The 27,050-nt window shown below is 45.9% G+C and overlaps 1 long non-coding RNA gene across 2 annotated transcripts; it reads right to left on the bottom strand.

The window, feature by feature from the left end:
* Positions 1-7,911: 7,911 nt before the first annotated feature.
* LOC134299251 (uncharacterized) lies at positions 7,912-11,406 on the bottom strand. Of its 2 annotated transcripts, none has more exons than XR_010006433.1 (3): positions 11,293-11,406; positions 10,165-10,338; positions 7,912-8,184 (listed from the first exon to the last, which is right to left on the bottom strand). It is a non-coding gene; the product is annotated as an uncharacterized LOC134299251 (long non-coding RNA). The 2 variants fall into 2 exon arrangements; XR_010006432.1 differs by having other exon boundaries at positions 10,165-10,367; positions 11,293-11,399.
* Positions 11,407-27,050: the final 15,644 nt, after the last annotated feature.

Consider the following 27,050-nt stretch of genomic DNA (forward strand, 5'->3'; position numbering starts at 1 on the left):
GAACTCTCTGCCTTGGAGTGCAGTGGAAGGCTTTTAAACAGAAGGTCATCTGTCAAGGGTGCTTTGATTGTGCTTTCCCTGCATGGCAGAATGGGGTCCGACTGGATAGCTTCTGGAGGTCTCTTACAACTCTAGGATTCTATTATTCTACCGTGTTTCCCCGAAAATAAGACAGTGTCTTATATTAATTTTTGTTCCCAAAGATGCTATAGGTCTTATTTTCAGGTGATGTCTTATTTTTCCATGAAGAAGAATTCACATTTATTTTTGGAAAAAAATGAACATTTATTATATACAGTACAGTAGTTGTCATCATAAACCAGCATAACCAGACAAACTGTGAATCCTATCAAGAATTTCTTGTTACTACCAATATTTCCATGTACAACACTCTATGGTACGTACATTTACCGATCCTGCAAGCTCTGGTGTTCTGTTTGGTGGGCATGCTTCCAAACAAAAACTTTGCTAGGTCTTACTTTCGGTGGAGGCCTTATATTTAGCAATTCAGCAAAACTTCTACTAGGTCTTATTTTCTGGGGATGTCTTATTTTAGGGGAAACAGGGTAAGTCCGTAATGCTTGAAGGAATACTCTTGGACTTCATTGGGATTTTGTGTAAAGGACATACACTTCCAACTCTTTGCAGGTTGCATTTCAAACACCGAACTCCTCAACTGCATCAATCCTCAATTGCTTAATGTGTAATTTTGCCAGTCTAGCTATGCCAGGGTTATTGAACCATCTCACTGTGCAAATTAATGCTCAGAGGCGGTTCAATCGGTAGGCAAACTACACGGTTGCTAAAGGCACCATCCTCTGGGGGGCGCAGCTGAGGCCTCCCTCCTGGTCCTCCACCCGCAGTGCCCTCCACCCAGGCATGACCTTCCTCTCCTTCCGCTGCTTTGTCCCTGCTGCCTCCGCGACCGCAGCCTGGCCTTCGCCTCCTCGAGGCCAGGTCTCTGGGCTGCCTGGCCATGTTCCAGAAGCTTTCTCTCCTGATGGTTAACCCCACCTATGGCAGGCATCCTCAGAGGTTGTGAGGTCTGTTGGAATTGAGGTAGGTGAGGTTACATATCTGTGGAATGATGTCCAGCGTGGGAGAAAGGAATACCTCTTGTCTGCTGGAGACAGGTGTGGATTTTGTCATTGGCCACCTTGATTAGCATATAATGGCCTTGCAGTTTCAAAGCCTGGTTGCTTCCTCCCTGTGGGTATCCTTGGTTGGGAGGTGTTAGCCAGCCCTGATTGTTTCCTGTCTGGATTTCCCCTGTTTTCAGAGTGTTGTTCTTTATTTACTGTCCTGATTTTAGAGTTTTTTAAATACCGGGGGCCAGATTCCCTTTCAGTGGCCTTTTAATTCCTATGGATTCCTAAGGACCCTCGGGGCCCTTCCACACAGCCATATAACCCAGAATATCAGGACAGAATAACCCACAATATCTGCTTGGAACTGGGTTATCTGAGTCCACACTGCCCTATATCCCTGTTCAATGTTTGGTGCTAAATTCGCAAATATAGTAATTCCTACATAATATTACCATGTATTGAACTGCTTTTCCTGTTGATTTGTTGTAAAAAAAATGTTGTTTTGGTGCTTAATTTGTAAAATCATAATGTAATTTGATGTTTAATAGCTTTTCCATAATCCCTCCTTATTATCCAACATTTTCTCTTATCCAACACTTTTATTTTTCAGTGATTGGTGGGGGGGGGGGGAGGGGCAAAATTCTGTTCGCCTACACTTGAAAATTACCTAGGACCAGCCCTGTTCATGCTCCATGCATAATATGAGTCTAGGAGCAGAAGTTCATGTTCTGTATCAGGTAATTTGACTCCCCATCCAATGCCAAGGATCGTATTTACAGAATCTGGCAATCTGGGCATTTGTGCAAGAAAGTCCGTAGGTGCAATGGAGTGATACTCTGGAGACCAGGGTTCGAATCCCTGCTTGGCCAAGGGAACCCTTTGAAAAGTCACACTCTCTCAATGGCAGACCTTGTTACACCTTTTCTTTATGGTTGCCATAAGTCAGGAATGACCTGAGGACACACAACAACAACAACAACAACAACAACAACAACAACAACAACAACAACAACAACAAAACCACATGTTGAGCAACCCTGGGGAAAGACCTAGTTTTGTGAAACCTTTAATAAAGTGTAGCCAGCCGTGTGCTGTTTATTTATTGAGGTTGGTTTTTGGGTTTTTTTGCACTACAACTTCCAGTATCCCCCAATCAGCATGGTCTACTGATTGAGGATTCTGGGGTTGGTCATTGAAAAAATATTTATTTCTTCTGACTGCTCTCAGTTTTTAAGTGTGTACCTTCAAGTTTCCTTTCAGCTGATGGAGACTACATGAATTTCAAGGGTTTTCTTAGGCAGTTTTGCCAGCTCTTTCCTCAGAAATAAAGCCACCAGCAACTAGGGTTCATTGGTGGCCTCCCATCCAAGTATCAGCCAGGCCAGACCCTGCTTAGCTTTCAAGATTGGCTGCCTTTAGGATATTTAGGCCTGCCCTAAATAAAGTCTTCTTCTGTAGAGAATATTCAGAGGTGACTTGCTGTTGCCTTCCTCTGAAACGTAGCCTACAGCATTGGTATTAACTGGTGGACTCCCATCCAAATACTAACCACGGCTGACCCTACTTAGCTTCCAAGATCAGACAGGATCAGATGCCTTTAAGATATTTAGGCCTGCCCTAAACAAAGTTTTCTTCAATAGGGAATATTCGGAGATGACTTGCCATTGCCTTCCTCTGAAATGTAATATATATATAGCATTTGTGGTCTCTCATCCAAGTACTAACCAGGGCTGACCCTGCTTTGTTTTTAAGATTGGATGCCTTTAGGATATTTAGGCCTGTCTTAATATAGTTTTCTTAGGTAAAAAAAAATTCAAAGAGGGCTTAGCATTGCCTTCCTCTGAAATATAGCCTACACAGCACTGGTACTCATTGGTGGTCTCCCATCCAAATACTAACCAAGGCTGACCCTGCTTAGCATTCAAGATCATATGCCTTTAGGGTATTTAGGCCTGCCTTATATATTGTTTTCTTAGATAGGGCATATTCAGAGAGTGCTTGTCATTGCCTTCCTATAAAATATAGCCTATATCGCATTGGTGTTCACTCATCCAGGCCTGACCCTGTTTATCTCCCAAGATCAGGTAGGACCTTAACTTCTCTTTCCCCAAAATGCACAGGTGGCTTCACCCACTTCTTTGCACCTTCCTGTAGAGCATCTTGCTTGTCCAGACTTTCAAACAGACTTGCAGGTAACTCTTCAGGTGCTTAGGTTTCTTGGACAGAAAGGTGTCCTTTGCTATCTCACCTTGGTGTTGTCAACTTCTCTCAAACCTCAGGAAAGTGGCCTTTCTCAGACCTCCGTGGAGATAGGAAGAACTGAACCTCAAATGGTCTACTTTGCAAAAGCTGGGGTATCTTTGCAACTAGTTTAAAGATTAATTGCTACTGATTGGGAAACTTTTTCCCACTTGATTCCATGTTGGTTCCAAAAAAGGGGAAATCCTGAGAGTTTGGAAGGACAAACAGTTGCACAAATGGGCCTGGGAGACTCAAATGTTGGTTCCTTTGGCTGGTCTGATGGAGCAGAAGCTCTTCTTTGAAGGAACCCCAAGTTTCCCCACATCCACCTATGTTCCTTTTACACCTGGGAGTTTCTCAATGGGAAGAAGCAAAGTATACTCCTATCCAGGCTGAACTCAAGTAAACATAGATACGAGGGTTGAATGAAAAGTAATGCCTCCACCTTCGTAACTCCTCAACAGATGTCAGTCCTGGTCTGCGGCAGCTCCTGGCTTGTTCAGTACAGTTCCATTTGGCGGGAAGCCTTGACATTGAACGGTTGTGTTGTTAAAGTGCCAAGTATGGAACCCTGCACAGATGGGAAGCCTTAGCATTGAACAGTTGTGTTGTTAAAGTGCGAAGTATGGGACCCTGCGCAGACAGGGAAGCCTTAGCATTGAACGGCTGTGTTGTTAAAGTGCGAAGTATGGGACCCTGCGCAGACGGGGAAGCCTTAGCATTGAACGGCTGTGTTGTTAAAGTGCGAAGTATGGGACCCTGCGCAGACAGGGAAGCCTTAGCATTGAACGGCTGTGTTGTTAAAGTGCGAAGTATGGGACCCTGCGCAGACGGGGAAGCCTTAGCATTGAACGGTTGTGTTGTTAAAGTACAAAGTATGGAACCCTGTACATATGGTCGGTCAATGCAACTTAGGCAACGTGCAGTCACTGCATTCTTGACAACAGAAGGTGTCACCCCAGAGGAGATTCATGAGAGAATGCAAGCTGTTTATGGTGATTGTGTTGATGTGAGTCCTGTGCATCGTTGGGCGAGTAAGTTTAAAGATGTTGAGGTGGGAACATCTGACTTGCATGACAAAAAAGAGTTGGACGTCCTGTGACAGCAACTACCGAGTTTCACAAGCAAAAGGTTGACAGATTGATTCAGGACGATTGTTGTATCACTCGGAGAGAAATTTCAAGCATCATTGACATTTCACAAGAACGTGTGGGTCACATTATTGCTTTGCTTGGCTATCGGAAGATCTGTGCACGATGGGTCCTGTGAGACACCGGTTGCGGAAACAGAGTGTTGACTTCCTCCATGATGGCTTCAGAAAACATGTTCATTGTTGGCAGAAATGTATCCAATTGTCTGGTGATGATGTGGTAAAGTGAATAGTTGTAGTTAAAGAGCACGTTCTAAGGATTATTTCTGCTTTTGATTTATTAAAATATTCCCATCCAAACCCATGTAACGAAGGTGGAGGCATTACTTTTAATTCAGCCCTCATATACTGTAAATGTAGGACTCCATTGTCCAAGAAACTCACCTCCCAATCCAGGAGAGCTTCATCCATGCGTCCATAGGTTCACCACATGCTCCTACGTGGTCCAAAGGGGGTTGTCTCCACTTGCATCGGATCCCTTTGCCTCTCCTTCTTCCCTAAAGAAACATCTTTCCTGACAGTGGGAGGCTATTTAGGTTGCCCTCCTTGGCAATCCAGCCTTGCTGAGATGTCCCATGATGTCATAAACAGAGTCATCTGCATACAACTCAACTGGGAATAACTCATTTCTTCCTCTTTACTAACTGGGTGAGAATCTACACCACATTGGCGCAATGAAGATCAGACACCACTTGGATTGCCATCACTCGGTGCTATGGAATTATGGGAGTTGTAGCTCTACAAGGGCTGTAGATTTCCGTGCCAAAGAGTGCTGGGGCCTCACCAAACTACATCTCCCAGGATTCCAATTTGACAGTGTGTAGATGCATACCTTTAGACAGAAATTTGACTAGTGACTCTAACATTGTTCATTCATGCTGACTGAAAGGTCAGTGGTTCGAATCTGGGGAGCAGGGTGAGTTGCTGCTGTTAGCCCCAGCTTCTGCCAACCTAGCAGTTCGAAAACATGCAAATGTGAGTCAATCAATAGGTACCGCTCCGGCGGGAAGGTAACTGCGCTCCATGCAGTCATGCCAGTGGCTGCATGACCTGGAGATGTCTACAGTCAACGCCGACTCTTTGGCCTAGAAATGGAGATGAGCACCACCCCGCAGAGTCCAACATGACTAGACTTAATGTCAAGGGAAACCTTTACCTTTAATGCAGTTTAACTGCATTATATGGCAGCTTAGATGGGGCCTATGACTCCTGATGTGTATTGTATTTGTGTGGGAACCCTCAGTGTCGCAGCAGGTTAAACCGCTGAGCTGCTGAACTTGCTGAGCTCCTGCTGTTGGCCCCAGCTTCTGCCAACCTAACAGTTCAAAAACATGCAGGAAGGTAATGGTGCTCCATGCAGTCATGCCAGTGGCCACATGACCTTGGAGGTGCCGGCTCTTCGGCTTAGAAATGGAAATGAGCACCAGCCCCCAAAGTCAGACACAGTACACTTAAAGTCAGGAGAAAACTTTTATCTTATCCCTGATTGTAAGTTTGAGGTTTTGTTGTCTTTGATCTGGGCAATATCGATATGGGAAGCATGCAGCTCTGTCGCCATCTAGTGCCCATTGGAAGAAATGCAGGAAGTTACAGACAAGGCATTAATGCCCAAATCAAGCATAGGCAAAGATCCTGTTGATTCAATTCCCAACAAGGGCAAACCCACTGCACTGGTAGTTCAAAGTACCCAAACTTTGTTTTGTGCACATAATTATTAAAAAAAAATAATGTATATAAAATGACCTTGAAGCTACATCTATTTTGTTGGGATTTGGGTCCCATTTCCAAGATAATTTCATTTTGCACATCGATGCAAATATAGGTACAGTAGAATCTCACTTATCCAAGACTCGCTTATCCAAGGTTCTGGATTATCCAATACATTTTTGTAGTCAATGTTTTCAATATATCGTGATATTTGGTGCTAAATTTGTAAATACAGTAATTACAACATAACATTACTGCGTATTGAACTACTTTTTCTGTCAAATTTGTTGTATAACATGATGTTTTGGTGCTTAATTTGTAAAATCATAACCTAATTTGATGTTTAATAGGCTTTTCCTTAATCCCTCCTTATTATCCAAGATATTCGCTTATCCAAGGTTCTGCCGGCCCGTTTAGATTGGATAAGTGAGACTCTACTGTAATTACTGTATTTACAAATTTAGCACCAAAATATCACGATATATTGAAACCATTGACTGCAAAAATACATTGGATAATCCAGAACCTTGGATAAGCGAGGCTTGGATAAGTGAGACTCTACTGTATTCCAAAATCCAAAATGTTCTTGGTACCCATAGTTCCACTTACCCACACTCAACAAAATATGTCCTCCAGGCAATATAATATCATTATAATGATGTTTTAATGTTTTAATGGTTTTTAACTGGGAATTTTTTAATACTGTTAATATTTAATCCTGTTTTACTGTTTGCATATTTGTACATTTTTAATTGTGTGCTGATGCTTTTATGTTAAACTGCTTTGAGCCTCCTTCAGGAGAGATAAAGCCCCCGGTGGCGCAGGAGGTTAAACAGCTGAGTTGATGAACTTGCTGACTGAAATGTCAGCGGGTCGAATCCAGGGAGTGGGGTGAGCTCCCACTGTTAGCCCCAGCTTCTGCCAATCAAGCAGTTTGAAAACAAGCAAATGTGAGTAGATCAATAGGTACCGCTCCAGCAGGAAGGTAACAGCGCTCCATGCAGTCATGCCAGTGGCCACATGACCTTGGAGGTGTCTACGGACAACGCCGGCTCTTCGGCTTAGAAACTGAGATGAGCACCAACTCCCAGAGTCGGACACGACTGCACTTAATGTCAGGGGAAAAACTTTACCTTTAGCTATAAATTATTATTATTGGCACAATGACATAGTATGACACAGCAAAGAAGATAGTTATATCTCTCAGCATCCTTGGAACAGTTAAGCCCCCCCCATGACAAGGTGGCACCTATGGGGGGTATTATTATTATTATTATCATTATCATTATTATTTGTGGGCCCGGGCTGTGGCGCAGGCGGGAGAGCAAGCCAGTGCAATTAACTGCAATGAATCACTCTGACCAGGAGGTCATGAGTTCGAGCCCCGCTCGGAGCCTATGTTTGTTTGTCTTTGTTCTATGTTAAAAGGCATTGAATGTTTGCCTATATGTACATAATGTGATCCGCCCTGAGTCCCCTTCGGGGTGAGAAGGGCGGAATATAAATGCTGTAAATAAATAAATAAATATTATGCTTCCACCAAAAGTTAACATGCAATCACATTGGAGGACCTAGTAAATTACTAGGATACTTCTCTAAGAAATTGCTATGACTATGTGATAACTTCTAGCACACATTTTTCATTTCAATAGGATTCATGTAACTCCCTTGGATATATATAGTACTACTTGATTAAAAAAATGCACCCCCATCAGCCAGGCCAAATGCAGTCAAATTCAATGTTTTATTCAGTCGGGCGAGTCTGTTTCCACTTCGGGTATCTCCTCGTCAAAGATGAAGGCCAAGGGCAGGAGGAGGAAGAGGAAGAAGAGGAAGATGGAGGTGTAGGCCAGGAAGTAAAGGGCGCCCATTAACACCACAACATCCAGGATCTGCTCAAACCTCTCAAAGGCATCCATCGCAGGAGAAGGCGAAAGATGGGATCCAGGAGGAGGAGATATAGGGCTGAGAAGCGAGTGCGAGAGACGCCAATTAGCACTGCAAGAGAAGAGTAATAAGACAGAAGAATAGTGAGGCACAAAATCAGAGTAGTAATAGCACGGGGTAAGCAATCTTGCTCCCATCCCAATATTGTTGGGCTGCAAATCCTAGCATCCCCGGCCAGCATAGCCAATAGTAAGGGATGCTGGGGCTCAAAGTCTAACAATCAAAAGGGCTGCATAATCCCCACCTTTGAGTTAGACTGTAGTGTTGTGGTTTAGTCTAATGATGAAGGGGGATTTGGGTCCATGCAGGCTGACCATGGCAATGTTGATGAGGGAAATGTTGAAGTCTCTGAATTATTAGAGAGGCCACAAACTAACAGTGAAACAGAAGCCTGTGATAAACAGACTAGCAGTGAAGCAGAAGCCAGTGATAAGGGTGACCTTTCACAGGATTCAGAACATCAACAGAGTTCAGAACATCAACAAGTTCCAGGTGTCTCTGACAGAGAGTCAGAGGAGTCTTCCTTAGATAGGAATACAAAGTTAAAGCTAAGAGACATTCTCTCAGGATAGCTCGTAAATGTGTGGGAACTCAAGGACAAAGGAATGCTTTCTTGGCCTGTAAGCATGGTTAAATAAGGGAGAAACAGAAAGATTTCAGATGAAGCAACGTTGGTTTTGGAAACGAGTTCCTGTCTTGTCTATGCTCTTGGAAAAGTATTCTTGCTTTTGTTCATGCCTGGATCTTGCATTTTGGATGGTGGTTTGAAGCTCATGCTGCCTTGTTTTCAAGATTGATTTATTCTATTTGAGACTTTGAACTATATTCTACAGACTGCCTTTTCAGTGGATTATCGCCTTTTACTGAGTGCCTTTACATTTGGATTATTGCTTTCTTTGCTGCTTTTTATCCAGACTTTGCTATCTTTTATCAATAAACTATTTAAACCAAGCCTGCTGTGGTGGTATGTGGGTGAGAGCAAGGTGAACCAGCCCTGAGGTACAACATTTGGCACCTTCTATACTGCCATATAAAATCCAGACCATTTGGGTTATAAGGCAGTGTAGACTCATATAATCCATTTCAAAGCGGATAATCTGGATTACATGGCAATGTAGAGCCATCCTGAGAAGCTACCTTCCAGGCCCTTCTTGGCTATGAAATTGATGAGCTACTCACTACGGCCCCCTTCTAGACTGTCATATAAAATCCAGATTATCCTCTTTGAATTGGATTATATGGCAGTGAAGACTCGTATAATCCAGTTTAAAGCAGATAATGTGGATTATCTGCTTTGATCGTCTGAGCCCCCTTCCACACAAGTGTATAAGAAGGTGCACCTATATTGCGGAATTAATGCAGTTTGATGCCACTTTAACTGCAATGGCTCAATGCTATGGAATTGTGAGAGTTGTAATTTCACAAGCTCATATAATTATAGAGCCGGAAGAGACTTCAAGGGCTGTTCAGTGTTAGTGCCAGGCAGGAAAACACAATCAAAGCCTCCCCGAGAGATGACCATCCAGCCGCTGCTTTAAAAACTCCAGTAGACTTCAAGGCAGCAGATTCCACTGCCAAACAACACCAAATATCAGGAAGTTCTTCCTAATGTTTGGGTGGAATCTTTTTTTCCCTGCAGTTTGAATCAATTGCTCCATCGGGTCCCAGCCTCTCCTCAATGGGACATCCTTTCCAAAATGTAGACACCTCTTTCATGTCTCCTTGCAGCCTTCTCTTCTCCAAGCCATACATGCCCAGGTTTCTTGACCCTGCCCCAGCTGTTAGGCCTGCAGTCTCAAAGTGAGAGGCCTCTAGGCATGTGCAAAGTGCTTTTTGGCTCTCCACTAGAACAGATAGCATCTCCTCTGGAAACCAGGACTTTTCTTCTTTATAACTGGGACCAGGGGCGACTCAAGCGGTAAGCGAACTACGCATTTGTGGAAGGCGCCATCCTCTCGGGGGCGCAGTTGAGGCGTATTACCTAGGGCCGGCTCTGACTGGGACCCTTCTGCTCTCTCACCGCCTCCTTACCTCTGACATCGTCACTTCTTTCACCCCAGTCAAATTCCCTTCGACTTTGCCATGCTCATTCTGAACTGGAGAGGCTGCAGGAAAAATTCCATCACAACTGAGTCTGGACTAATGTGAGCAGAGGAGAATTCAGTGGATGTGGTCCTTGTGGTCCTCCATGGCCTCCTTCTGTATCTGTCAAAATCAGACTTGGTTCACGCTGGCTGCATTCACCATATATATAGTCAGACATCCCCATTTGCAGAGGTTAAGGATGCAGGGCACAACAAAAGTGAAAGAAACACAATTTTAAAAAGAAATATAATTTATTTACCCAGGATAATACCTTCTTAGGAATCTCTAAATCCTATGGTGCTATTCTACGATCCATAGGAGGACCTCCAAAAGCCCTGGAAAAATATTCTCTCTAGGGCTCCTTCTACACTGCCATATAATCCAGTGGATTTTATAAAACAGTGCAGAAGAGACGTAGGTCCTCCAGTGCAATTCTATGATGGACGTTGACCATGGATTCACAATGGAAAACTTAGAATTTCGGGTTGCTTAGGTAAACAACAAGCTGGAGCTATTTAATGGTCAGGCACTCAATCCAACACGGGCTTCGAACTCATGACCTCTCGGTCAGTAGTGATTTATTGCAGCTGGCTACTAACCAGTTGTGCCACATCATGACCAGAGCTGATGGGGGTTGTAATACAGTAAAACCCAGAAGGCTGCAGTTTGTTCTATTTAGTCGACACACTGGACTTTGAATGTAGATGTGAGGCTTGCGGATACAATGACTGATGTTAAAACGTCCTTTAACCTTCCCCCAAAATCAGAGCCATAAGGGCTGTTGGATTACAATTCCCATTATCCCCCAATTCACATGGTGGAGAATCAACAGTGATGGGAGTTGTTGTTCAGTAATATCTGGGAACACAAATTGGGTAAAAAGAGCACCAGCCTCTATGTAAAACAAATGATAGTTGGCTCTCTGTATCCATGGAATCTCCATCCATGGATTCAATGGCCCTCTGAAGGCAACCATAAGGCGGATGTGGCCCTTAATGACAACAATTTTGACACTTTCCCCCCTAATGAAGGCCCATGCACAAAAGGGGATTGGCACCTTCCAGGTTAGGTTACCTTCCAGGGCCAGTTAGGTCTTGAATGCGGTGCAGGTAGCGGTCATTCAATTTCCTCTTTCCAACCCCGGATACATGACTTTGGTGCTGGGCTGCCATTCTTCTGATGTCATAAACCAGAGTGAGTTGCATCATATGTAAGACCCAAGAAAGAATCTGCAGATGTCTCAGAATGGATCTCCTAGCATCCCGTACTTTACACTTAAAGAACTTCCCTTGGATGTAGTTTAGTGTTTTGGGCGTGGAGCTACCACTTTGAAATCCATGGAAACCTTGGAGGACCCTGGGCAGGTCACACTCTCTCAGCCCCAGAAAAACCTGTAATAAGGCCACTTATGGCCACCAAAAATTGAAACAACATGAAGGCACCATAACAATTATTGTAGTTCTATTTTGTAAACTGAGTCCCAATTTGTGGGACAAGAAAGGCGTACAAACTAAAGTGATGGATATATCTACAGATCCAGAGTAGTGAATACATTGTATGACTGATGCCTGCTTATGTTGTCACGTTGTGCATACGTTTAAAGTGTGGTTTTTTAAAAATTTTGTGTAATTTTTTTTAAAATTCCTAGAAATCAGTGGATGAGTGAAACATTCTGAAAACTGGCAGTCTTAAAGTCAATAATAATAATAATAATAATAATAATAATAATAATAATAATAATAATAATTTATTTATATTCTGCCCTATTTCCCTAAAGGGATTCAGGGCAGATTCAGTGCCGTTTGGACAGACAGACAGAAGAGACAGAAAGGAGGTATGTTGTGTCGAGGTCCAGCTTGCAGGTTGTGGCCAGATTCAGCCACAGGGGGTGCTGTTGCTCTATTCTCTATGATGAAGAGTCATCAGGACTTCCTCCTTCCTTTTAGTCACCAGCATTTCTGGTCTTTTTTTTATGATGTTGTAAAATACCTTCTCCACTTAACTAGTGGTATCTAATTCCTCTACTTACAACTCTAAGCTGTTTTTGAACTTAGGTAAACAGTGAGCTGGGCTTGACAGTTGGGTGCTCGCTCCAACCGGGTTTTGAACTGGCTACCTTTTGGTTGGTAGATCTTATTACTGCAGGTGATTTACCAGCTGTGCTAAAGCCCAGCCCCTAGCTGTGCTAAATTTTGCTTACAGTTACAAGTGTGCCAAGTTTCATCCGCATTGCCATAAAAATGATAGAAAAATGAGCCTCAGATTTTTCCCCATTGCCACTAATGGAACAAGGTAAAAGGTAAAGCTTTTCCCCTGACGTTAAGTCCAGTCATGTCTGACTCTGGGGATTGGTGCTCATCTCCATTTCTAAGCCGAAGAGCCGGCGTTGTCCATAGACACCTCCAAGGTCATGTGGCTGGCATGACTGCATGGAGCGCCGTTATCTTCCCGCTGGAGCGGTATCTATTGATCTACTCACATTTGCATGTTTTTGAACTGCTAGGTTGGCAGAAGCTGGAGCTAACAGCGGCCGCTCATGCCGCTCCCGGGATTTGAACCTGGCACCTTTCGGTCTCCAGCTCAATGCTTTAATGCACTTCGCCACCGGGGCTCCATTTATGGAACAAATATTAAAGCAATTACAAAGCTTTGGAGATTCGGATAATGAATTAGAACGGGACCCCGTCCGAAGCTTTACAAAGCAAAGTGGGGACCAACTGAATCTCCAAAATGAATTACTAATTGTATTTCAGCCATTTCGCACACCTCTACTGCATGTCTTAATTTCACATGCAGCACATTTCTAATAGAAGCATGTATGTGCCATTTTAATTCAGGGAGAAAGAGGGTTTGATATTCCACTCTTTGGCCACTCAGTGGCGCCATTGTATTGATGCTCTCTCTATGAACTTCTTCCAAAAGAGTTCAATTCACAGGATTCTTGTACAAAGTTTCTTGTTCCCAAAGTTCCTCAGAGTTAAAATCTGCTCTCTTCAAAATTCATACAATCCAACTTTTGACAGCAGAGTTTCTCTCTCTCTCTCTCTCTCTCTCTCTCTCTCTCTCTCTCTCGGTAATGAAATTTTGGCCTAGGACAAAACAACAAAACTACACATCCCAGAAACACTAAACTTGGTAGCACAACCCCTCATCCATGCCTCTACATTCATACAACAAAAAGAAAAGAAAAAATAAAGTCCTAATTAGAGGGAGAGCAATAATTGTTTTTATCCAATTGCTGCCAGTTAAAAGGCTAAGCTCCGCCCACTTGGTCTCCTAGCAACCCACTCAGTCCAGGGGACAAGCAGAGTTAGACCTCACTTAGGCCTATAAAATACAGATTATCAGATTTGAACTGGATTATATGGCAGTGTAGAATCAAGGCCCTTCCACACAGCTATATAACCCATTTATAATCTTATATTATCAGTTTGAACTGGATTATCTTGACTCCACACTGCCATATAATCCACTTCAGTGTGCAGTCAGACACAACTGGACTTAATGTCAGGAGAAAACCTTTACCCTTTACCTTAACTACCACCAATCCAATACTTTATTTCCCATACCACCATACTTCGCCACAGCAATGCGTGGCCGGGCACAGCTAGTATATATATATAAATGCAGATATGTATGTATGTTCCACCTAGGCTCCTCCATGGCTTGATGGATCTGGACCACCAAGCACACATACCATTCATTATCAACATTTCAACTACAGAAATCCACTCTTTTAAGAGCTATGGCCCCCAAAATGAATAAATACCTATGTATGTAGTGCTCAGATGCAAGAGGGCAGTATATAAAAGGAAATCTTCTCCCTTGTCCTCCTTCCTGATAACACGAGGTAAAGGTAAAGTTCTCTCCTGACGTTAAGTTTAGTCGTGTCCAACTCTGGGGGTTGGTGCTCATCTCCATTTCTAAGCCGAAGAGCCGGTGTTGTCCGTAGACACCTCCAAGGTTGGCATGACTGCATGGAGAGCCGTTACCTTCCCGCCGGAGCGGTACCTATTGATCTACTCACATTTGCATATTTTCGAACTGCTAGGTTGGCAGAAGCTGGAGCTGACAGCGGGCACTCATTCCGCTCCCCGGATTTGAACCTGTAACCTTTTGGTCCTCAAGTTCAGTAGCTCAGCGCTTTAACATGCTGCGCCACCGGGGGCTCCAGTGATAACACCATGTAACAAAATATGGAAAAAATCTGTTCCTGGTTTGAAAGTGTCCTGTTTAATTGTGCAGTACAGTAGAGTCTCGCTTATCCAACATAAACCAGCCAGCAGAACGTTGGATAAGCGAATATGTTGGATAATAAGGAGAGATTAAGAAAAAGCCTATTAAACATCAAATTAGGTTATGATTTTACAAATTAAGCACCAAAACATCTTGTTATACAACAAATTTGGCAGAAAATGTAGTTCAATACGCAGTAATGTTATGTAGTAATTACTGTATTTACGAATTTAGCACCAAAATATCATGATATATTGAAAACATTGACTACAAAAATGCATTGGATAATCCAGAACGTTGGATAAGCGAGTGTTGGATAAGTGAGACTCTACTGTAATTGTTATCCTCCAGAAACTATGTTTTTGTGGCTGCCACAAACTAGGTTGAATTGGTTGAGAGACAAAGAGATATTCATTGAAAAATTATAGCAAAATGTGCTGTAGTAGTATGTCTCTCCCTCAAAAACAAAGTTTTTGCAGTTTAATAAACCTTCTCCATGTTTTCATGATAGAACCAATTAGGAAATGATATTTAAAACCCAGGAACAAAAATGATGTTACATAGTGTACTTTTGCACTTTGAATTCATAGAATCATAGAATCATAGAATCATAGAATAGTAGAGTTGGAAGAGACCTCATGGGCCATCCAGTCCAACCTCCTGCTAAGAAGCAGGAAATCGCATTCAAAGCCCACCCCCGACAGATGGCCATCCAGCCTCTGCTTAAAAGCCTCCAAAGAAGGAGCCTCCACCACGGCCCCGGGGAGAGAGTTCCACTGTCGAACAGCCCTTCTCACTGTGAGGAAGTTCTTCCTGATGTTCAGGTGGAATCTCCTTTCCTGGAGTTTGAAGCCATTGTTCCGCGTCCTAGTCTGCAGGGCAGCAGAAAACAAGCTCCCTCCCTCCTCCTATGACTTCCCTTCACGTATTTGTACATGGCTATCATGTCTCCTCTCAGCCTTCTCTTCTGCAGGCTAAACATGCCCAGCTCTTTAAGCCGCTCCTCATAGGGCTTGTTCTCCAGACCCTTAATCATTTTAGTCGCCCTCCTCTGGACGCTTTCCAGCTTGTCAACATCTCCCTTCAACTGCGGTGCCCAAAATTGGACACAGTATTCCAGGTGTGGTCTGACCAAGGCAGAATAGAGCATGGGGAGCAGGACTTCCCTGGATCTAGACGCTATTCCCCTATTGATGCAGGCCAGAATCCCGTTGGCTTTTTTAGCTGCTGCATCACATTGTTGGCTCATGTTTAACTTGTTGTCCACGAGGACTCCAAGGTCTTTTTCACACACACTTCAGTTTGCAGCAACTGCCGGGTTTGAGTGTCTCCACCTGAGGGTGGGTACCTGGGACAGTTTGGGGATTCTGCTGGTGTACCGTCCACCCCGTGACACAGCAGTCTCCCTGCCTGAGCTAGCAGAGGTGGTCTCTAGCGTGGTGCTGGGAGATTTCAACATTCACGCTGAGGCCACCTTGACAGGTGCAGCTCAGGAATTCATGGCCGCCATGACGACCATGGGACTGTCCCAAGTGATATCGGGTCCCACTCATCAAGCTGGACATACACTCGACCTGGTTTTTGTTGCGGGCGACGGTTTGGTTGGAGTGGAAGAGCAAACTATCCTTCCATTGTCATGGTCCGACCATTATCTGATCAGTTTAAGACTCACCACACCTGTAAACCTCCGCAGGGGTGGTGGACCCATTAAGATGGTCCGCCCCAGGAGACTTATGGATCCTGTCACGACCCAGGCTGCAGAGCACCAATAACCATACACAGAGGCCAGAATCTAACTAATATCTTTATTGAAGGAATATATAAAGTTAATAAAAGCAAGTGTATGAAATAGTCCAGAAATAGACCTTTCAGGAAAGGTCAAAATTAGTCCAAAGAAACAATGCCCAATATGAAATATTAAGGTCCAAAGTTGTAATCCAATAACCGAAACACTCACTTTGCCAGGCAAAGTGAGGGGAGATGACAAGGTCTTTTAGTCCGTGAACTTGAGCGAGGCTAGGAAGTAACTTGATTCTTGGGAAAACGAGGCTAAATTCAAGGCAACAAGGAAACAAGGAACAAGAACAAGATCCGTGGTAATTTCTTGGCAAAATCCGGGAAACAAGACGAGGCTGAGTCTTAGAAAGCAAGGCAGGATTCGTGGAGTAAACAAAGCTGGGAACGAAGGCTTGGCAACAGGAACGGAGGCTTGGAAGCGGAGTAGCTGTCCACACACGCTACTCCGGTTGCTGATGAATTGACTCCGCAAGATCCCTTTGTGGGTAAAACACCTAAATAGGGTCCCGTTTTCCCGCCCAAGAGCAGTTCTCTGGAGAACCAGAAACGAAAGCTATTTTCTGAGTCCAGATGCATGACTCCCTAAAGTTTCCCATGGGAAGCAGGCTTAATCAGCTGAATGCTTAGCAGCTATCCTAGCACTCCTGCGAGACGCCTGATCGACTCCTCTCTGTTGTTTACAAAAATCATGGCGAGAAAACGTAGGAGATTTAGGTTCAGGGCTTGTTTGACAGACTTCTGGAAGACAAATCTCTTGCAGGTGCAAGGTTTCCAAATCTGGCTGGGAAAGTTCCAATTCTGACTGAAACGGCGAAAAACCCAAGTTTTCCTCTTCATCTGGCACCACAGTGCCAGGAATGGGACTACATTGCCCATGGGTCATCACACTATCCCCCCCCTCAAGCCCCCTCTCAAAAATGGGCTCTCTCCCCGAGGTGCGGGACCGCGGCTTAGCAGGGTAGTTCTGATGGAAGCGGCGGGCTAAATCGGGGGCATGGACTGCGGAAGCGTCTACCCAAGAGCGTTCTTCGGGGCCAAAACCCGCCCAGTCAATGAGATATTGCAGGCGGCGGCGGTGAAAGCGAGAATCCAAAATGTCCTGAACCTCGAATTCTTCCTCCCCATCCACTAAAACAGGAGTGGGGGCCGGCCGGTCTGCATCAGGGCGCACACCATCCGCCGGAAGAAGCAGGGAGCGATGAAACACTGGATGAATGCGCATAGAGCGTGGAAGTTGGAGTTTGAAAGTCACGGGGTTAAGTTGCGCCACCACTGGATAGGGACCAATGAAACGGGCATCTAACTTCCGGCAAGGGCGATGGGAGGGCAAAAAGCGAGTGGACAGAAGAACCCGGTCTCCTACCTTGATTTCGGGGCCCGGCTGGCGATGTTTGTCCGCGTGACGTTTATAGTCCTCCTTGGCTTGGTCTAGTTGCTGGAGCAAGAGTTGTTGCACTGCTGTGAGTTCCTGCAGCCAGTCCTCTGCTGCGGGAACTTCTGAGGTTTCAATGACAGGGGGAAAGAAACGTGGATGGAAGCCGTAGTTTGCAAAGAACGGGGTTTCTTTAGTAGAAGCCTGGACCCCATTGTTGTAGGCAAACTCTGACAGCGATAACAGGGAAGCCCAATTGTCCTGCTGGTAGTTCACATAACAGCGAAGGTATTGTTCCAAAGTGGCATTGGTGCGCTCAGTTTGCCCATCTGTTTGGGGATGATGAGCCGAAGATAAACGAGAGTCTATGCCCAATAGTTTTTGTAGTGCTTTCCAGAAACGAGAGGTGAATTGGGATCCACGGTCTGTGACCAAACTCTTGGGCAAACCATGCAATCTGAAAACATGTTGGAGGAATAGATCTGCAGTCTCTTTGGCCGTGGGAAGGCCATCACAGGGAATGAAATGGGCTAACTTGGTGAAAAGGTCCACCACCACTAGGATCGTGGTGAATCCACAGGAAGGTGGTAGATCAGTGATAAAATCCGCAGAGATTATTTCCCATGGGTGGGATGGGGTAGGGAGGGGATGCAGAAGCCCTGAGGGCTTTTCCCTTCTTGTCTTGGAGCGCTGGCATACTGGGCAGGTGTTGACATATTTTTCCACATCCTTGCGGATCTTGGGCCACCAGAAATCTCTTAGGATCAAATGCATGGTTTTAAATAGTCCGAAATGCCCTGCTGGCTTGCAGTCATGACACAGACGAAGTGCTTTTTCCCTGCCCGGTCCTGGGGGGATGTAAACATGATTTCTATAGCAAAGTAGCCCATCCTTAAGCGAAAAGGGAAAACGTAGTCCTTGGCGAAGTTGGTCCTGTGCCCAGGCATCTGCTTGCTGACTAGCCCTGATTTCCTGAGCACAAAGGGGCCCTGGAGTAGAGGGAGTTGATTCAATGGGAGTGGATTTGGTGTTTCCCACTGTGAGCGTGGCAAAGTTCTCGGGTTGTAGCAGCTGGGACTCTAAGGTCTCCTTGCGCCCTGCAGCGTATTCCGGTTTCCGTGACAGAGCATCTGCTTGCTTGGTCTGGGCTGGGGTTACATAATGAATTTGGAAGTTAAAACGTTCAAAGAATAAAGCCCAGCGTTGTTGCCTCTGATTTAGCTTGCGGGCAGTTCTTAGATGCTCTAGATTCCGATGATCAGTATGGACTTCAATGGGAAATTTGGCCCCTTCTAGCCAATGTCTCCAAGTTTCAAAGGCTGCCTTTATGGCCAATAGTTCCTTTTCCCAAATGGTGTAATTTCTCTCTGGTGCGGTCAATTGACGGGAATAAAAGGCACAAGGATGAAGATGATCTCCCACCGGTTGTAGGAGTACAGCCCCGATTGCCACATCGGAGGCGTCCGCCTGCACAACAAAAGGGGTTTCAGGATCTGGATGCTGAAGGATTGGCTGGGACGTGAATAATTTCTTTAGTTGCTGGAACCCTTTCTCTGCTTGATCTGTCCAGCGGAAAGGCTGTTTCCCACGGATGCAGCTGGTGATTGGGTCAGACCAGCTGGCAAAGTCTGGAATGAACTTGCGGTAGTAGTTCGTGAACCCCAAGAAGCGTTGCACCTCTTTCTTGTTGGTTGGCGCCCGCCATTCCAATACTGCTGAAACCTTTGCCGGGTCCATGGAGAGCCCTAGTGGCGAGACGCGGTACCCCAGGAAATCTACCTCTTGTAGATCAAAAGCGCATTTTTCCAGCTTGGCATAAAGTCCATGATCCCGCAATCGTTGTAACACCATTCTGACGTGGTTCTCATGTTCTGATTGTGATCTAGAAAACACCAAAAAATCGTCCAGGTAGATGATCAAGAACCGATCTAGATAATCCTGAAAGATGTCATTGACAAAATGCTGGAACGTTGCGGGAGCTCCACATAATCCATAATTCATAACTCGGGACTCGAATAATCCGAATTTAGTCTGGAAGGCGGTCTTCCACTCGTCCCCTTCTCTGATGCGAACTAGATTATAAGCCCCCCGAAGATCCAGCTTGGTGTAGACCTTGGCTCCTCGAAGTCGGTCTAGTAGGTCCGAGATCAAGGGCAGGGGATAGCTGTTCCGCTTAGTGATATTGTTCAATGCTCTATAGTCCACCACCAAGCGTAAGTCCCCTGACTTCTTTTTCACAAACATCACTGGGGAGGCGGCTGGGGATTGAGAGGGTCTGATGAATCCCTTGCGAAGGTTTGACTCTATGAACTCCCTGAGAGCTTCTTGCTCCGGTTCAGTCAGGGAGTAGAGATGTCCTCGCGGGATCGGGGCCCCCTCCACCAAGTCAATGGCACAGTCATAAGGTCTATGTGGGGGTAATCTCTCGGCTTCTTTTTCATTGAATACATCCCAATATTCTGAGTACTTCTTGGGCAAGGTGATAATGGGTTCAGTGTCTGTGGCATGGCAGACCTTGGCTACAAGGCAATGGTTTTGACAATATTTTGAAGCAAACTGCAGTTCTCTGTTGGACCAGGAGATGCTTGGGTTGTGAAGTGTCAGCCATGGAATTCCCAAAATCACAGGGAAATGGGGAACCTCGGTAACAAAGAAGGAAATCTCTTCCATATGTTCCCTTATCCACATTCTGGTGGGTTCCGACCACTGGCTTACGGGACCCGTCTTGAGGGGGCGGCCATCGATGGCTTGCACCACACGGGCGTTCTTGAAGTCGTGATATTGTAATCCCAGAGAGTCGGCATACTCTCTATCAATGAAATTGTTTGTGGCTCCTGAGTCTATCATGGCATGGACCATGACGGGCCCTTTTTTTGCTGACCACAAGGTGACCACTAGAAGAAATAGGACCCCGGTTGGCGGCTCTTGAGTGGGTTTTTTGACCGGGTTGGCGAGCCTCTCTACGCCCGGTCGCTGGCTTCCCCCGCCGGCTGTGCGCCAGCCGCCTCAGACGCCTTCGTCTCCGTGGAGGACGCCGCCGCCAGACGGGCGGCGGGCTTCCCCTTGGCTGGGCACTCTCTGGCGAAGTGGCCCCCGTTTCCACAGTACCAACAGAGATTTAGGCGTTGGCAGCGGGCCTTCTCGGCGGCATCTAATCTGGGACGCACATTGCCCAACTGCATCGGCACCTCCTCGCTCCCTCTGGGGTATGGGGCTGGTGGCGGGGGTCTCCATACTGGACGCGGCTGGACGCCGATGGGAGCGGGAGGTTTCACCCCAGCTCTACCGCTCTGGCCTCGGACCCATTGTTTTCTGTTGGCAAGCATGACTTCAGCTCGTAAACATTGATCAATGAGTGCTTCAAGAGAGTGGGGAGGATCCACCTTGGAGATTTCTTCCAGCATCTCAATGTTGAGACCCTCCCGAAATTGTCCTCTGAGGGCTACATCGTTCCACCCGGTGTTGTGGGCCAGCACTCGGAACTCGGCTATGTACTGGGACAAGGGTCTGTCCCCTTGGGAGAGGCGCCGGAGTTTGTGGCCCGCTGCCTCCAAATTGTCCTCGATTCCCCAGGTCGCCTTAAGGTGGTCCAAGAAATGTTGCGCTGACCTTAGATGTGGGGAGACTTGGTCGAACAGTGCCGTCGCCCAGTTGGCCGCTGGCCCGTCCAAGAGACTGTAAATCCACGCCACCTTGATGTCTTCTTGGGGAAACTCGGCAGCACGGGCCTCTAGATAAGCCTGGCATTGGCGACGGAAAACATGAACCTTAGAAGCTTCTCCAGAAAACTTGGTTGGCAACGCCATGGCCGGGAGACGGATTCCGCGCTCCTTCAAACCCCTTATTTCCCCATCCTGCGCATTGAGCTTGTCACGGATGCGGTCCACTTCGTCCTTGTCGATGGTGTAGCTAAGTGGCTGGCCACCCGGCACGGTTCCGGTAGACATACTGGCCTAGGTTAATTGGTGCTTAGGGTGGCGGAGTCAAACTGTCACGACCCAGGCTGCAGAGCACCAATAACCATACACAGAGGCCAGAATCTAACTAATATCTTTATTGAAGGAATATATAAAGTTAATAAAAGCAAGTGTATGAAATAGTCCAGAAATAGACTTTTCAGGAAAGGTCAAAATTAGTCCAAAGAAACAATGCCCAATATGAAATATTAAGGTCCAAAGTTGTAATCCAATAACCGAAACACTCACTTTGCCAGGCAAAGTGAGGGGAGATGACAAGATCTTTTAGTCCGTGAACTTGAGCGAGGCTAGGAAGTAACTTGATTCTTGGGAAAACGAGGCTTGATTCAAGGCAACAAGGAAACAAGGAACAAGAACAAGATCCGTGGTAATTTCTTGGCAAAATCCGGGAAACAAGACGAGGCTGAGTCTTAGAAAGCAAGGCAGGATTCGTGGAGTAAACAAAGCTGGGAACGAAGGCTTGGCGACAGGAACGGAGGCTTGGAAGCGGAGTAGCTGTCCACACACGCTACTCCGGTTGCTGACGAATTGACTCCGCAAGATCCCTTTGTGGGTAAAACACCTAAATAGGGTCCCGTTTTCCCGCCCAAGAGCAGTTCTCTGGAGAACCAGAAACGAAAGCTATTTTCTGAGTCCAGATGCATGACTCCCTAAAGTTTCCCATGGGAAGCAGGCTTAATCAGCTGAATGCTTAGCAGCTATCCTAGCACTCCTGCGAGACGCCTGATCGACTCCTCTCTGTTGTTTACAAAAATCATGGCGAGAAAACGTAGGAGATTTAGGCTCAGGGCTTGTTTGACAGACTTCTGGAAGACAAATCTCTTGCAGGTGCAAGGTCTCCAAATCTGGCTGGGAAAGTTCCAATTCTGACTGAAACGGCGAAAAACCCAAGTTTTCCTCTTCATCTGGCACCACAGTGCCAGGAATGGGACTACATTGCCCATGGGTCATCACAGATCCTGAGGGATTCCTGAGGTCTCTTGGGGATCTGTCTGCCATGGAGCCTGACGATCCTGTCGATGCCTTGGTCGCTCGCTATAACAGTGAGTTGTCCAAGGCTATAGACATGATCGCCCCCGAACGTCCACTCTCGCTACGTGGAGTTGCCCCAGCCCCCTGGTTTACTGGGGAGCTGGCGGAGATGAAACGTGCGAGGAGGAGACGAGAGTGCCCCTGGCGGAAAACTCGTGATGCATCTGACCGAGCACGGTCTAGAGGGCCTATTCCGCGGCGTTGCAAGCAGCCAGGAAGGCTTTCTCGACTGCCCGCATTGCGTCTGCAACAACTAGATCCTCAGAGCTGTTTCGGGTTGTTGGGGAGCTCCTCCACCCTCCTCAGGCTGGGGGGGGGGGGCACCTGACATCCCGGCAACTCGGTGTAGCGAGTTTGCTCACCATTTTGCAGACAAAGTCGCTCAGATTCGTTCCGACTTAGATGCTGGCCTTGTTGCAATGCCAGGTGAGGTAACCGAGGCTTCTGTCTGTTCGATCTTGTGGGATTCGTTTCAGCTTGTGCAGCCTGATGATGTGGACAAGATTCTTGGAGCGGTGAGGGCGACCACCTGTGCCCTTGACCCTTGCCCATCTTGGCTTTTAAAACAGGCCAGTGGTGGGTTGGTTGATTGGTTTGTGAGAATAATTAATGCCTCTTTGGAGCAGGGTAGATTTCCATCTAATCTAAAACAAGCGGTGGTGAGACCTATCTTAAAGAAGGCCTCCCTAGATTCGACCAACTTGCATAACTACAGACCAATCTCCAACCTTCCATTTTTGGGCAAGGTCTTGGAGCGGGTGGTTGCCTCTCAGCTCCAGGGATTCTTGGATGATACGGATTTTCTGGACCAATCGCAGTCTGGCTTCAGGCCTGGTTTCAGTACCGAGACGGCTTTGGTCGCCTTGGTGGATGACCTCCGCAGGGAGCTGGACAGGGGAATGTGACCCTGCTGGTTCTCTTGGACATCTCAGCGGCTTTCGATACCATTGACCATGGTATCCTTCTGGGACGTCTCTCCGGGATGGGCCTTGAGGGTACTGTTCTGCAGTGGCTTTTGTCCTTCCTAGAGGGGCATTCCCAGATGGTGAAGCTGCGGGACACCTGCTCGGACCCCTGGCCATTGTCCTGTGGGGTCCCGCAAGGTTCTATTCTGTCCCCCATGCTTTTCAATATCTACATGAAACCGCTGGGCGAGGTCATCTGGGGTTTTGGAGTTCGGTGCCATCTCTACGCGGATGACACCCAACTCTACTACTCTTTTCCACCAAAATCCAAGGAAGCCCCTCGGATTCTGGACCAGTGCTTGGCAGCTGTGATGGGCTGGATGAGGGCGAACAAGCTGAAACTTAATCCTGAGAAGACAGAGGTCCTCCAGGTCAGTCGCATGTCTGATCGGGGTATTGGGTGGCAACCTGTGCTTGACGGGGTTGCACTCCCCCTGAAGGCGCAGGTCCGCAGCTTGGGGGTCCTCCTGGATTCGGGGCTGACTCTTGAGGCTCAGGTGTCGGCCGTGGCTGGGAGGGCCTTTGCACAACTAAAACTTGTGCGCCAGCTGCGACCATATCTTGAGAAGTCTGATCTGACCAGGGTGGTCCATGCCTTGGTTACCTCTAGACTGGATTATTGCAATGCGCTCTACGTGGGACTGCCTTTGAAGACGGCCCGGAAATTACAACTAGTACAGCGCTCAGCAGCCAGGCTTCTAACAGGAGCAAACTACAGGGCGCGTTCTACACCTCTGTTTAAGGAGCTCCATTGGCTGCCGTTTGTTTTCCGGGCCCAATTCAAGGTGCAGGTTATCACCTACAAAGCCCTAAACGGTTTGGGACCCACCTACCTTAGAGACCGCATCTCCCCCTATGAACCTGCACGATCTCTTCGCTCTTCGGGGGAGGCCCTCCTCTCGCTCCCACCAACTTCGCAGTTGCGGCTGGTGGGGACGAGAGAGAGGGCCTTCCCCGCTGTGGCCCCCCGCCTCTGGAACTCACTCCCGGGGGAGATTAGACAGGCCCCCACCCTCCTTGCCTTTCGAAAAAGCCTTAAAACCTGGCTTTTCCAGAGGGCCTTCGACGACTAATTTTTGGGGGTTGATTTGTCTGCCCATTTAATTTAATTAGAGAGTGTTCTGCCATGATTATTGATACCTTGCTGAGTACTTCTGCCACGAAGCTACAGAAGCCCTTTATTTCGGCCTAGAACTGTTTTATCTCCTTCTTTTTAACATGTGATGTATGTATTGATTGTATGACTGCTTTTCATGTTTGATTTTACAATGTGTAATTTGTCACTGTTTTTATTATTGTTGTGAGCCGCCCTGAGTCCCCTCGGGGAGATGGGGCGGGATATAAGAATAAATTTATTATTATTATTATTATTATTATTATTATTATTATTATTATTATTAACTGAAGCAAACTAAGGACAAAGAGGAAAAGCAGGAGGAAGAGGAAGAACCCAGGACATTTTAAAAACAGCTGAGAAAGTGAGATGGCAGAGGATTCACCCAGATTGTCCGTACTAAATTGGGATAGTCGGAGGGCACGCGCCTTTCACTCTGCAGTGTTTCTGGGGTTCTTTAAATCTGCCATAACAAGAGCCAGTGTTCTCTGGAGGGCCTCTGCGTGGAGCCATGTGCTTGGCTGCTTCTTTGGGCAGATTGCTGGGCCTGCCTCCAACATGTTTACCTTGGAGAGGATCCTAAAGCCTTGGACGCCACCAGGACACATTTGCGGTGCCACAGCGGTTGTCAGCTGGGCCTTCTAAGAGCACAACTAATCTATATATATAAAAATGTAATGTGCATAATTCCCATGGAGTGAACAACAAAACCACTAGACCAAATCGCACCAAATTTGACCACAAAAGACATAGTCACTCAATCTATGTCTTTCCATCAAAAACCCTATAAAATTGGGTCCAAATTACAGGGAAAAAAACCCAAAACAAAAAATTACAAACCACAAGTGTGCAAAGCCTCCCCCCCCCCCCCCCCCCGGCCCGGGAAACTTGGTGACGTTAGCCAGGTGGGCAGGGCTTCAACCAGAGCCAGCTAACACCTCCCAACAAAGGATTCTCCCTCTGAGTTATTATTATTATTATTATTATTATTATTATTATTATTATTATTATTAGGTTCCTGGGAACCATGAAAATGAACAAAACCTGGCAGCCAGCATTAAAAAAAACCTCTACAATCTAGACAGTAAATAATGAACAACACTCTGAAAATAAGGGTATTCCAAACAAGAAACAACCAGAGCCAGCTAACACCTCCCAACAAAGGATTCCCCCAGAGAGTAAACAACCACGCTTTGAAGCTGCAAGCCCATTCAGTGCTAATCAAGGTGACTAATTACAACATTCATACTTGCCTCCACAAACAAAAACTCACTTAGGACGACGCCACAGCAACGCGTGACCAGGCACAACTAGTAATTTGATAATATTCCTGGGGCCAATAGAGAAAGTGAGTAGCAGTGGACAAAAAAAGTGCAGATTGGAAATGCCTAGAATCTTGGGACCCCCAAAGCACAAAGTAGCAATGTATGTACATGTGTAATTCTTTATAATTCCTCAAAAAAGATGCCACTAAATTATAATTCCTTCCATTCTTAAATTGAGTCTACTTAGAAGTAAATTTCTTTAAGCTGTGTAACAAAAAGTGAGTGGACTCTAGAAGCATCTATATCAAATTATAATATTCCAATACAGGGATATAATGCTCATAACAGAACTCCACAAATACAGAGCCAGGGTTGCCAACAGAAATTATTTTGGAGGGTTTCTACTCCATACAATATTGAAGTACAATATAGAGAAAGTCATAATACCTGAAGAATTTAAAGCAAAACAAGTGGAACAACCCAGGAGACCTTGTCATGCTTGTGCTTAGAGTTGTGATCTGCATGAAGAATCCCTATCTACACGGAATGTGTTGTTTTGGATCTGCATATAACATTTTGACTCATTCCTAAACCACGGCTAGATAGTAGATTTATGACCTATGACTTATGACCAACATACAACTCCAGGATTATCACAGACACATGTCTCTCTAATGCCTTTCTTTATGATGGTTACTAAGGGACTATAAACTCATTGTTTTGTTGGAACATTATATCGCTTTATTGGAATATTATAATTGGATATGAACTGTTTCTGTAAATGCTTCTAGAGTCCATTCACTTTTTGTTACACAGCTTAAAGAAGTTTACTTCTAAGTAGACTCAATTTAAGAATGGAAGGAATTATAATTGGGCTCGGGCTGTGGCGCAGGCTGGAGAGCAGCTGCAATCATTCACTGCAATGAATCACTCTGACCAGGAGGTCATGAGTTCGAGAGGCCCGGCTCGGAGCCTATGTTTGTTTGTCTTTGTTCTATGTTAAAAGGCATTGAATGTTTGCCTATATGTGTAATGTGATCCGCCCTGAGTCCCCTTCGGGGTGAGAAAGAAGGG

This window comes from Anolis carolinensis, chromosome 5 (genome assembly GCF_035594765.1).
Source record: "Anolis carolinensis isolate JA03-04 chromosome 5, rAnoCar3.1.pri, whole genome shotgun sequence".
Taxonomy (NCBI): Eukaryota; Metazoa; Chordata; class Lepidosauria; order Squamata; family Dactyloidae; genus Anolis; species Anolis carolinensis.